The following is a 12,179-nucleotide window of genomic DNA, read 5'->3' as shown; positions in this document are numbered from 1 at the left end:
AAGGCGGGGATACATGATAAACGACAGGACACTGGGAAGTACTGAGGATCAGAGGGACCTTGGTGTGCATGGACACTGGTCCCTTAAGGTAGCAGAGCAGGTGGATACAGGGTCAAGAAGGCATATGGTGTACTTGCCTTTATTAGCCGAGGCATAGAGTTTAAGAGCGGGCAGGATATGCTGGAACTGTTCAAAACGTTAGTTAGGCCACAACTAGAGTCTTGTGTGCAGTTTCGGAATCCACGTTATAGGAAGGATCTGATAGCACTGGAAAGGGTGCAGAGGAGATTTACCAGGATATTGACAAATGTGAGATTATCCATTTTGGTAGGAATAACAGCAAAAGGGATTATTATTTAAATGATAAAATATTAAAACATGCTGCTGTGCAGAGAGACCAGGGTGTGCTAGTGCATGAGTCGCAAAAAGTTGGTTTATAGGTGCAACAGGTGATTAAGAAGGCAAATGGAATGTTGTCCTTCATTGCTAGAGGGATGGAGTTTAAGACTAGGCAGGTTATGCTGCAATTGTATAAGGTGTTAGTGAGGCCACACCTGGAGTATTGTGTTCAGTTGTAGTCTCCTTACTTGAGAAAGGACGTACTGGCACTGGAGGGTGTGCAGAGGAGATTCACTAGGTTAATCCCAGAGCTGAAGGGGTTGGATTATGAGGAGAGGTTGAGTAGACTGGGACTGTACTCGTTGGAATTTAGAAGGATGAGGGGGGATCTTATAGAAACATATAAGATTATGAAGGGAATAGATAGGATAGATGCGGGCAGGTTGTTTCCACTTGCGGGTGAAAGCAGAACTAGGGGGCATAGCCTCAAAATAAGGGGAAGTAGATTTAGGACTGAGTTTAGGAGGAACTTCTTCACCCAAAGGGTTGTGAATCTATGGAATTCCATGCACAGTGAAGCATTAGAGGCTCCTTCATTAAATGTTTTTAAGATAAAGTTAGATAGTTTTTTGAAGAATAAAGGGATTAAGGTTTATGGTGTTCGGGCCAGAAAGTGGAGCTGAGTCCACAAAAGATCAGCCATGATCTCATTGAATGGTGGAGCAGGCTCAAGGGGCCAGATGGCCTACTCCTGCTCCTAGTTCTTATGTTCTTATATTGCCTGGGCTGGAAAATTTTAGTTATGCAGAGAGATTGGATAAATTGCAGTTGTTTTCCTGGTACATAGAACATAGAACATACAGTGCAGAAGGAGGCAATTCAGCCCATCGAGTCTGCACCGACCCACTTCAGCCCTCACTTCCACCCTATCCCCACAACCCAATAACCCCTCCTCACCTTTTTGGACACTAAGGGCAATTTATCATGGCCAATCCACCTAACTTGCACATCTTTGGACTGTAGGAGGAAACCGGAGCACCCCGAGGAAACCCACGCAGATACGGGGAGAATGTGCAGACTCCACACAGACCGTGACCCAGTGGGGAATCGAATCTGGGACCCTGGCACTGTGAAGCCACAGTGCTAGCCATGTGTGCTACCGTGATGTCCCAACTATGGATCACGCAATATCACATCATCAATCTCAGTGTTTAAAAAAATGGTAAACATCAGGACTGTACCCCAGTGTTGTACAGTGACAGACCTGTCCCCACCAGTACTGTACCCCAGTGTTATACAGTGACAGACCTGTCCCCACCAGTACTGTACCCCAGTGTTATACCGTGACAGACCTGTCCCCACCAGTACTGTACCCCAGTGTTGTACAGTGACAGACCTGTCCCCACCAGTACTGTACCCCAGTGTTATACAGCGACAGACCTGTCCCCACCTGTACTGTACCCCAGTGTTATACAGTGACAGACCTGCCTTCACCAATATTGTACCCCAGTATTATACAGTGACAGACCTGTCCCCACCAGTACTGTACCCCAGTGTTATACAGTGACAGACCTGTCTCCACCAGTACTGTACCCCAGTGTTATACAGCGACAGATCTGCCCCCACCTGTACTGTACCCCAGTGTTATACAGTGACAGACCTGTCTCCACCAGTACTGTACCCCAGTGTTATACAGTGACAGACCTGCCTTCACCAATATTGTACCCCAGTGTTATACAGTGACAGACCTGTCCCCACCAGTACTGTACCCCAGTGTTATAGAACATAGAACATAGAACAATACAGCGCAGTACAGGCCCTTCGGCCCACGATGTTGCACCAAAACAAAAGCCATCTAACCTACACTATGCCATTATCATCCATATGTTTATCCAATAAACTTTTAAATGCCCTCAATGTTGGCGAGTTCACTACTGTAGCAGGGAGGGCATTCCACGGCCTCACTACTCTTTGCGTAAAGAACCTACCTCTGACCTCTGTCCTATATCTATTACCCCTCAGTTTAAAGTTATGTCCCCTCGTGCCAGCCATATCCATCCGCGGGAGAAGGCTCTCACTGTCCACCCTATCCAACCCCCTGATCATTTTGTATGCCTCTATTAAGTCTCCTCTTAACCTTCTTCTCTCCAACGAAAACAACCTCAAGTCCATCAGCCTTTCCTCATAAGATTTTCCCTCCATACCAGGCAACATCCTGGTAAATCTCCTCTGCACCCGCACCAAAGCCTCCACGTCCTTCCTATAATGCGGTGACCAGAACTGTACGCAATACTCAAAATGCGGCCGTACCAGAGTTCTGTACAGCTGCAACATGACCTCCCGACTCCGGAACTCAATCCCTCTACCAATAAAGGCCAACACTCCATAGGCCTTCTTCACAACCCTATCAACCTGGGTGGCAACTTTCAGGGATCTATGTACATGGACACCTAGATCCCTCTGCTCATCCACACTTTCAAGAACTTTACCATTAGCCAAATATTCCGCATTCCTGTTATTCCTTCCAAAGTGAATCACCTCACACTTCTCTACATTAAACTCCATTTGCCACCTCTCAGCCCAGCTCTGCAGCTTATCTATATCCCTCTGTAACCTGCTACATCCTTCCACACTATCGACAACACCACCGACTTTAGTATCGTCTGCAAATTTACTCACCCACCCTTCTGCGCCTTCCTCTAGGTCATTGATAAAAATGACAAACAGCAACGGCCCCAGAACAGATCCTTGTGGTACTCCACTTGTGACTGTACTCCATTCTGAACATTTCCCATCAACCACCACCCTCTGTCTTCTTTCAGCTAGCCAATTTCTGATCCACATCTCTAAATCACCCTCAATCCCCAGCCTCCAAATGAGAGGGGCGATATTGTTGGAGAGGACAGTGTGAAACTGATTGGTAAGCTCGAGGAAATACTTGTTAGGAAGGAAGATGTGTTGGGCATTTTGGAAAACTTGAGGATAGACAAGTCCCCCGGACCTGACGGCATATATCCAAGGATTCTATGGGAAGCAAGAGATGAAATTGCAGAGCCGTTGGCAATGATCTTTTCGTCCTCACTGTCAACAGGGGTGGTACCAGGGGATTGGAGAGTGGCGAATGTCGTGCCCCTGTTCAAAAAAGGGACTAGGGATAACCCTGGGAATTACAGGCCAGTTAGTCTTACTTCGGTGGTAGGCAAAGTAATGGAAAGGGTACTGAAGGATAGGATTTCTGAGCATCTGGAAAGACACTGCTTGATTAGGGATAGTCAGCACGGATTTGTGAGGGGTAGGTCTTGCCTTAGAAGTCTTATTGAATTCTTTGAGGAGGTGACCAAGCATGTGGATGAAGGTAAAGCAGTGGATGTAGTGTACATGGATTTTAGTAAGGCATTTGATAAGGTTCCCCATGGTAGGCTTATGCAGAAAGTAAGGAGGCATGGGATAGTGGGAAATTTGGCCAGTTGGATAACGAACTGGCGAACCGATAGAAGTCAGAGAGTGGTGGTGGATGGTAAATATTCAGCCTGGATCCCAGTTACCAGTGGCGTACCGCAGGGATCAGTTCTGGGTCCTCTGCTGTTTGTGATTTTCATTAATGACTTGGATGAGGGAGTTGAAGGGTGGGTCAGTAAATTTGCAGACGATACGAAGATTGGTGGAGTTGTGGATAGTGAGGAGGGCTGTTGTCGGCTGCAAAGAGACATAGATAGGATGCAGAGCTGGGCTGAGAAGTGGCAGATGGAGTTTAACCCTGAAAAGTGTGAGGTTGTCCATTTTGGAAGGACAAATATGAATGCGGAATACAGGGTTAACGGTAGAGTTCTTGGCAATGTGGAGGAGCAGAGAGATCTTGGGGTCTATGTTCATACATCTTTGAAAGTTGCCACTCAAGTGGATAGAGCTGTGAAGAAGGCCTATGGTGTGCTCGCGTTCATTAACAGAGGGATTGAATTTAAGAGCCGTGAGGTGATGATGCAGCTGTACAAAACTTTGGTAAGGCCACATTTGGAGTACTGTGTACAGTTCTGGTCGCCTCATTTTAGGAAGGATGTGGAAGCTTTGGAAAAGGTGCAAAGAAGATTTACCAGGATGTTGCCTGGAATGGAGAGTAGGTCTTACGAGGAAAGGTTGAGGGTGCTAGGCCTTTTCTCATTAGAACGGAGAAGGATGAGGGGCGACTTGATAGAGGTTTATAAGATGATCAGGGGAATAGATAGAGTAGACAGTCAGAGACTTTTTCCCCGGGTGGAACAAACCATTGCAAGGGGACATAAATTTAAGGTGAAAGGTGGAAGATATAGGAGGGATATCAGAGGTAGGTTCTTTAGCCAGAGAGTAGTGGGGGCATGGAATGCACTACCTGTGGAAGTAGTTGAGTCGGAAACATTAGGGACCTTCAAGCAGCTATTGCATAGGTACATGGATTACAGTAAAATGATATAGTGTAGATTTATTTGTTCTTAAGGGCAGCATGGTAGCATTGCGGATAGCACAATGCTTCACAGCTCCAGGGTCCCAGGTTCGATTCTGGCTTGGGTCACTGTCTGTGCGGAGTCTGCACGTCCTCCCCGTGTCTGCGTGGGTTTCCTCCGGGTGCTCCGGTTTCCTCCCACAGTCCAAAGATGTGCAGGTTAGGTGAATTGGCCAATGATAAATTGCCCTTAATGTCCAAAATTGCCCTTGGTGTTGGGTGGAGGTGTTGAGTTTGGGTAGGGTGCTCTTTCCAGGAGCCGGTGCAGACTCAAAGGGTCGAATGGCCTCCTTCTGCACTGTAAATTCAATGATAATCTATGATTAATCTAGGACAAAGGTTCGGCACAACATCGTGGGCCGAAGGGCCTGTTCTGTGCTGTATTTTCTATGTTCTATGTTCTATGTACTGTACCCCAGTGTTATACAGTGTCAGACCTGTCCCCACCAGTACTGTACCCCAGTGTTATACAGTGATAGACCTGTCACCAACAGTACTGTACCCCAGTGTTAAACAGTGACAGACCTGTCCCCACCAGTACTGTACCCCAGTGTTATACAGTGACAGACCCATCCCCACCAGTACTGTACCCCAGTGTTATACAGCGACAGACCCATCCCCACCAGTACTGTACCCCAGTGTTATACAGTGATAGACCTGTCACCAATAGCACAGTACCCCAGTGTTAAACAGTGACAGACCTGTCCCCACCAGTACTGTAGCCCAGTGTTATACAGTGACAGACCTGTCCCCAACAGTTCTGTACGCCAGTGTTATACAGTGACAGACCTGTCCCCACCAGTACTATATCCCAGTGTTATACAGTGACAGACCTGTCCCCACCAGTACTGTACCCCAGTGTTATACAGCGACAGACCTGTCCCCACCAGTACTGTACCCCACTGTTATACAGCAACAGACCTGTCCCCACCAGTACTGTACCCCAGCGTTATACAGTGACAGACTTGTCCCCACCAGTACTGCACTCCAGTATTATACAATGACAGACCTGTCCCCACCAGTACTGTACCCCAGTGTTATACAGTGACCAACCTGTGCCCACCCAGTACAGTACCCCAGTGTTACACAGTGACAGACCTGTCCCCACCAGTACTGCACCCCAGTGTTATACAGTGACAGACCTGTCCCCACCAGTACTGTACCCCAGTGTTATACAGTGACAGACCTGTCCCCACCAGTACTGTACCCCAGTGTTATACATTGACAGACCTGCCTTCACCAATATTATACCCCAATGTTATACAATGACAGACCTGTCCCCACCAGTACGGTACCCCAGTGTTATAAAGTGACAGACCTGTCCCCACCAGTACTGTACCCCGGTGTTATACAGTGACAGACCTGTCCCCACCAGTACTGTACCCCGGTGTTATACAGTGACAGACCTGTCCCCACCAGTACTGTACCCCAGTGTTATACTGTGTCAGACCCATCCCCACCTGTACTGTACCCCAGTGTTATACAGCGACAGACCCATCCCCACCAGTACTGTACCCCAGTGTTATACAGCGACAGACCTGTCCCCACCAGTACTGTACCCCAGTGTTATACAGTGACAGACCTGTCCCCACCAGTACTGGACCACAGTGTTATACAGTGACAGACCCATCCCCACCAGTACTGTAGCGCAGTGTTATACAGTGACAGACCTGTCCCCAACAGTTCTGTACCCCAGTGTTATACAGTGACAGACCTGTCCCCACCAGTACTATATCCCAGTGTTATACAGTGACAGACCTGTCCCCACCAGTACTGTACCCCAGTGTTATACAGTGACAGACCTGTCCCCACCAGTACTGTACCCCAGAGTTATACAGCGACAGACCTGTCCCCACCAGTACTGTACCCCACTGTTATACAGCGACAGACCTGTCCCCACCAGTACTGTAGCCCAGTGTTGTACAGTGACAGACCTGTCCCCAACAGTTCTGTACGCCAGTGTTATACAGTGACAGACCTATCCCCACCAGTACTGTACCCCAGTGTTATACAGTGACAGACCTGTCCCCACCAGTACTGTACCCCAGTGTATACAGTGACAGACCTGTCCCCACCAGTACTGTACCCCAGTGTTATACAGCGACAGACCTGTCCCCACCAGTACTGTACCCCACTGTTATACAGCAACAGACCTGTCCCCACCAGTACTGTACCCCAGCGTTATACAGTGACAGACTTGTCCCCACCAGTATTGCACTCCAGTATTATACAATGACAGACCTGTCCCCACCAGTACTGTACCCCAGTGTTATACAGTGACCAACCTGTGCCCACCCAGTACAGTACCCCAGTGTTACACAGTGACAGACCTGTCCCCACCAGTACTGTACCCCAATGTTATACAATGACAGACCTGTCCCCACCAGTACGGTACCCCAGTGTTATAAAGTGACAGACCTGTCCCCACCAGTACTGTACCCCGGTGTTATACAGTGACAGACCTGTCCCCACCAGTACTGTACCCCGGTGTTATACAGTGACAGACCTGCACCCACCAGTACTGTACCCCAGTGTTATACTGTGTCAGACCCATCCCCACCTGTACTGTACCCCAGTGTTATACAGCGACAGACCCATCCCCACCAGTACTGTACCCCAGTGTTATACAGCGACAGACCTGTCCCCACCAGTACTGTACCCCAGTGTTATACAGTGACAGACCTGTCCCCACCAGTACTGGACCACAGTGTTATACAGTGACAGACCCATCCCCACCAGTACTGTAGCGCAGTGTTATACAGTGACAGACCTGTCCCCAACAGTTCTGTACCCCAGTGTTATACAGTGACAGACCTGTCCCCACCAGTACTATATCCCAGTGTTATACAGTGACAGACCTGTCCCCACCAGTACTGTACCCCAGTGTTATACAGTGACAGACCTGTCCCCACCAGTACTGTACCCCAGAGTTATACAGCGACAGACCTGTCCCCACCAGTACTGTACCCCACTGTTATACAGCGACAGACCTGTCCCCACCAGTACTGTAGCCCAGTGTTGTACAGTGACAGACCTGTCCCCAACAGTTCTGTACGCCAGTGTTATACAGTGACAGACCTATCCCCACCAGTACTGTACCCCAGTGTTATACAGTGACAGACCTGTCCCCACCAGTACTGTACCCCAGTGTATACAGTGACAGACCTGTCCCCACCAGTACTGTACCCCAGTGTTATACAGCGACAGACCTGTCCCCACCAGTACTGTACCCCACTGTTATACAGCAACAGACCTGTCCCCACCAGTACTGTACCCCAGCGTTATACAGTGACAGACTTGTCCCCACCAGTATTGCGCTCCAGTATTATACAATGACAGACCTGTCCCCACCAGTACTGTACCCCAGTGTTATACAGTGACCAACCTGTGCCCACCCAGTACAGTACCCCAGTGTTACACAGTGACAGACCTGTCCCCACCAGTACTGTACCCCAGTGTTATACAGTGACAGACCTGTCCCCACCAGTACTGTACCCCAGTGTTATACAGTGTCAGACCTGTCCCCACCAGTACTGTACCCCAGTGTTATACAGTGATAGACCTGTCACCAACAGTACTGTACCCCAGTGTTAAACAGTGACAGACCTGTCCCCACCAGTACTGTGCCCCAGTGTTATACAATGACAGACCTGCCTTCACCAATATTATACCCCAGTGTTATACAGTGACAGACCTGTCCCCACCAGTACTGTACCCCAGTGTTATAAAGTGACAGACCTGTCCCCACCAGTACTGTACCCCAGTGTTATACAGTGACAGACCTGTCCCCACCAGTACTGTACCCCAGTGTTATACAGTGACACACCTGTCCCCACCAGTAATGTACCCCAGTGTTATACTGTGTCAGACCTGTCCCCACCAGTCCTGTACCCCAGTGTTGTACAGTGACAGACCTGTCCCCACCAGTACTGTACCCCAGTGTTATACAGTGACAGACCCATCCCCACCTGTACTGTACCCCAGTGTTATACAGCGACAGACCCATCCCCACCAGTACTGTACCCCAGTGTTATACAGCGACAGACCTGTCCCCACCAGTACTGTACCCTAATGTTGTACAGTGTCAGACCTGTCCCCACCAGTACTGTACCCCAGTGTTATACAGTGACAGACCTGTCCCCACCAGTACTGTACCCCAGTGTTGTACAGTGACAGACCTGTCCCCACCAGTACTGTACTCCAGTGTTATACAGTGACAGACCCATCCCCACCAGTACTGCACCCCAGTGTTATACAGTGACAGACCTGTCCCCACCAGTACTGTACCCCAGTGTTATACAGTGACAGACCCATCCCCACCAGTACTGTACCCCAGTGTTATACAGTGACAGACCTGTCCCCACCAGTACTGTACCCCAGTGTTGTACAGTGACAGACCTGTCCCCACCAATACTGTATCCCAGTGTTATACAGCGAAAGACCTGTCCCCACCAGTACTGTACCCCAGTGTCATACAGTGACAGACCTGTCCCCACCAATACTGTACCCCAGTATTATACGGTGACAGACCTGTCCCCACCAGTACTGTACCCCAGTGTTATACAGTGACAGACCTGTCCCCACCAGTACTGTACCCCAGTGTTATACAGTGACAGCCCTGTCTCCACCAGTACTGTACCCCAGTGTTATACAGTGACAGACCTGTCCCCACCAGTACTGTACCCCAGTGTTGTACAGTGACAGACCTGTCCCCACCAATACTGTACCCCAGTGTTATACAGCGAAAGACCTGTCCCCACCAGTACTGTACCCCAGTGTTATACAGTGACAGACCTGTCCCCACCAATACTGTACCCCAGTATTATACGGTGACAGACCTGTCCCCACCAGTACTGTACCCCAGTGTTATACAGTGACAGACCTGTCCCCACCAGTACTGTACCCCAGTGTTATACAGTGACAGCCCTGTCTCCACCAGTGCTGTACCCCAGTGTTATACAGTGACAGACCTGTCCCCACCAGTACTGTACCCCAGTGTTATACAGTGACAGACCTGTCTCCACCAATACTGTACCCCAGTGTTATACAGTGACAGACCTGCCTCCACCAATACTGTACCCCAGTGTTATACAGTGACAGACCTGTCCCCACCAGTGCTGTATCACTCTACCACTCGCTGCCATGAACCTGGCTACTGCCGACTTCCCCTGGTGAGCCAACTCCCCCAACAGTTTCCAAAACAGTATACCTGTTTTGGAGGCAGATGACCGCAGGGGGCCCCTGCACTGCCTTCCTCCTCTTCCTCTACCTGTTGGTCACCCATTCCCTATCTCCCTCAGTACTCTTTATCTGCGGTGTGATCAACTCACTAAACGTACTAACCACGACTTCCTCAGCATCATGAATGCTCCAAAGTGAGTCCATCTGCAGCTCCAGAGCCGCCAAGCAGTCTAACAGGAGCTGCAGCTTTACACACGGACAGTGGATGTGGCCCTGAACTCCCACATCACAGAGGACCATGACACGGGTCTGGGGTCTCCTGGCAGACCTTAACCCTTAAGTTAACAATGCAATTGCAATGCTAAAAAAATAGATAAATGAAAAGAAAAAGTATTTACCAGTCATCATTACTTACCAGATAGATGCAAATTTAGCAGGTCTCCGACCCTCCCCCTGGAGACGTACCAGTCACTTCTCTCCCTTGTAGCCTCAGCTGCCAGTTTCTCCTTCTCCTAGTTCCACCTAACTCCCAGTTTTCTCCCAACTCCAAGAAGAACTCTCACTCATCCCAGGCAGCACCGTGCCACCATGTCACAGGGTGGTCATGGCGGCACAGTGGTTAGCACTGCTGCCTCATTGTGCCAGGGACATGGGCTCAATTCCGGCCTCGGGTGACTGTCTGTGTGGAGTTTGCACCTTCACCCCATGTCTGTATGGGTTTCCTCCGGGTGCTCCGGTTTCCTCCCAATGCCCAAAGATGTGCAGGTTAGGTGGATTGGCCATGCTAAATTGCCCTTAGTATCCAAAAGGCTAGGTGGGGTTACTGGGTTACAGGGATAGGTTGGGGCTCTTTCAGGGGGTCGGTGCAGTCTCGATGGGCCGAATGGCCACCTTCCGCACTGTAGGAAGTCTATGATTCTATGAGTCTATTCAATCTTTCCTCAGAGTTAAAATTCTCCAGTCCTGGCAACATCCTTGTAAATCCCCTCTATACTGTCGCCAATATAATCACATCCTTCCGGTGGTGAGAACTGTATGCAGTACTCTAGCTGCAGGCTAGTTCTTGCACTACCCCACTGCTTTTATACTCCATGCCAGCATTTTTCAATCTTTATTTCCCAGGACCCACTTTTGTCAACCAGCCAACCTTCGCGACCTATGCTGGCCAACCTTCACGACAGCCGCAACATTCACTTACCTTTAATGTGAAAGGACACTGCTTAGTCCTCATGATCTCACTCTAATCAGGTTCACAGGAGGTGCGCATATTAGGTGCAGAGTTCAGCCAGATCCTTTGTTCCATCTTCATCTCTGTGAGAACAGAAAATTCAATCTCGTACCTGTAGGTCATCGTGAAGGGCAATAACAACAAAATGCTTGTTTTACTCAGCATTGGATACTCCTGGGAGATGCTACTCCATAATGCTCACAGCCTCATGGGCTTTTGGTGTGTTCTAATCTGCAGTCACAGGCAAGGTACAGCAGCATAGTCTTTTCATTTGGAGTCAGCTATAAATTAATAACTGACTCTGGGAGCTCAACCTCAAAAGGAATTTTTTACCCACCACTCTTCTTCAAAATCTGAAACTTCTCCTCTCATTCACCAGTACTTCCCTGCATATAAGGGCTTTGCATCCTTAGTTGCATTGACAAAACCATACCTCAAGAAACGTCTTTATACTGCTTTGTTTCTGAGTTAAGTTTCTTCTTTGTAGACGATTAACCAGAGACCTTGCAGTTCTATAATGTCGTGCCGTGGGTATCCTGAGCAGCTCTCTCCAGCGGATTCAGTTGTGAGATTCTGTCCAGTGGGTACACTGTCTATTTGTGTCTCTGGCTGTCTCTTTCTTGTAAGAAAATGATTCATCTGCACAATCCTCTTTCCTTGCTTGCCAGCAGCTAGAAAATGGAAGAATCTCTGCTCCATGATTTGGCGGCAAAAGCACGTATATGCAATGCACTTGACACCATGTGTATATGTGGGGCACGAGGCTGCTCACTGTTGCCACTTCTGGCCCGAAGATTGCACACAGCCTAATTTATTTTCATTTAAAAGGTAGTAGAAGCCGCCATTCTCAATAAAAATGCCGGGCACAGACGGTAGGCGGTTCTCCTGAGATCGGGACCACCGCGGGAATGCCGCGACCGATTGCTCCGTGACCCTCCCACGCCCCACCACCGG

At 49.1% G+C, this 12,179-nt stretch overlaps 1 long non-coding RNA gene across 1 annotated transcript in view; it reads right to left on the bottom strand.

Moving 5' to 3' along the window:
- LOC140393790 (uncharacterized) overlaps positions 1 to 11,310 on the bottom strand; it is a 275,755-nt gene extending 264,445 nt beyond the window's left edge. The window contains exon 1 of the long non-coding RNA XR_011935730.1: positions 11,196 to 11,310. This is a non-coding gene — a long non-coding RNA (uncharacterized lncRNA). The remainder of the gene's footprint in view (positions 1 to 11,195) is intronic.
- Positions 11,311 to 12,179: the final 869 nt, after the last annotated feature.

This window comes from Scyliorhinus torazame, chromosome 17 (genome assembly GCF_047496885.1).
Source record: "Scyliorhinus torazame isolate Kashiwa2021f chromosome 17, sScyTor2.1, whole genome shotgun sequence".
Classification (NCBI taxonomy): Eukaryota; Metazoa; Chordata; class Chondrichthyes; order Carcharhiniformes; family Scyliorhinidae; genus Scyliorhinus; species Scyliorhinus torazame.
Note: the sequence above shows the minus strand (reverse complement) of the source record. Positions and strands in the feature narration are given on the sequence as shown.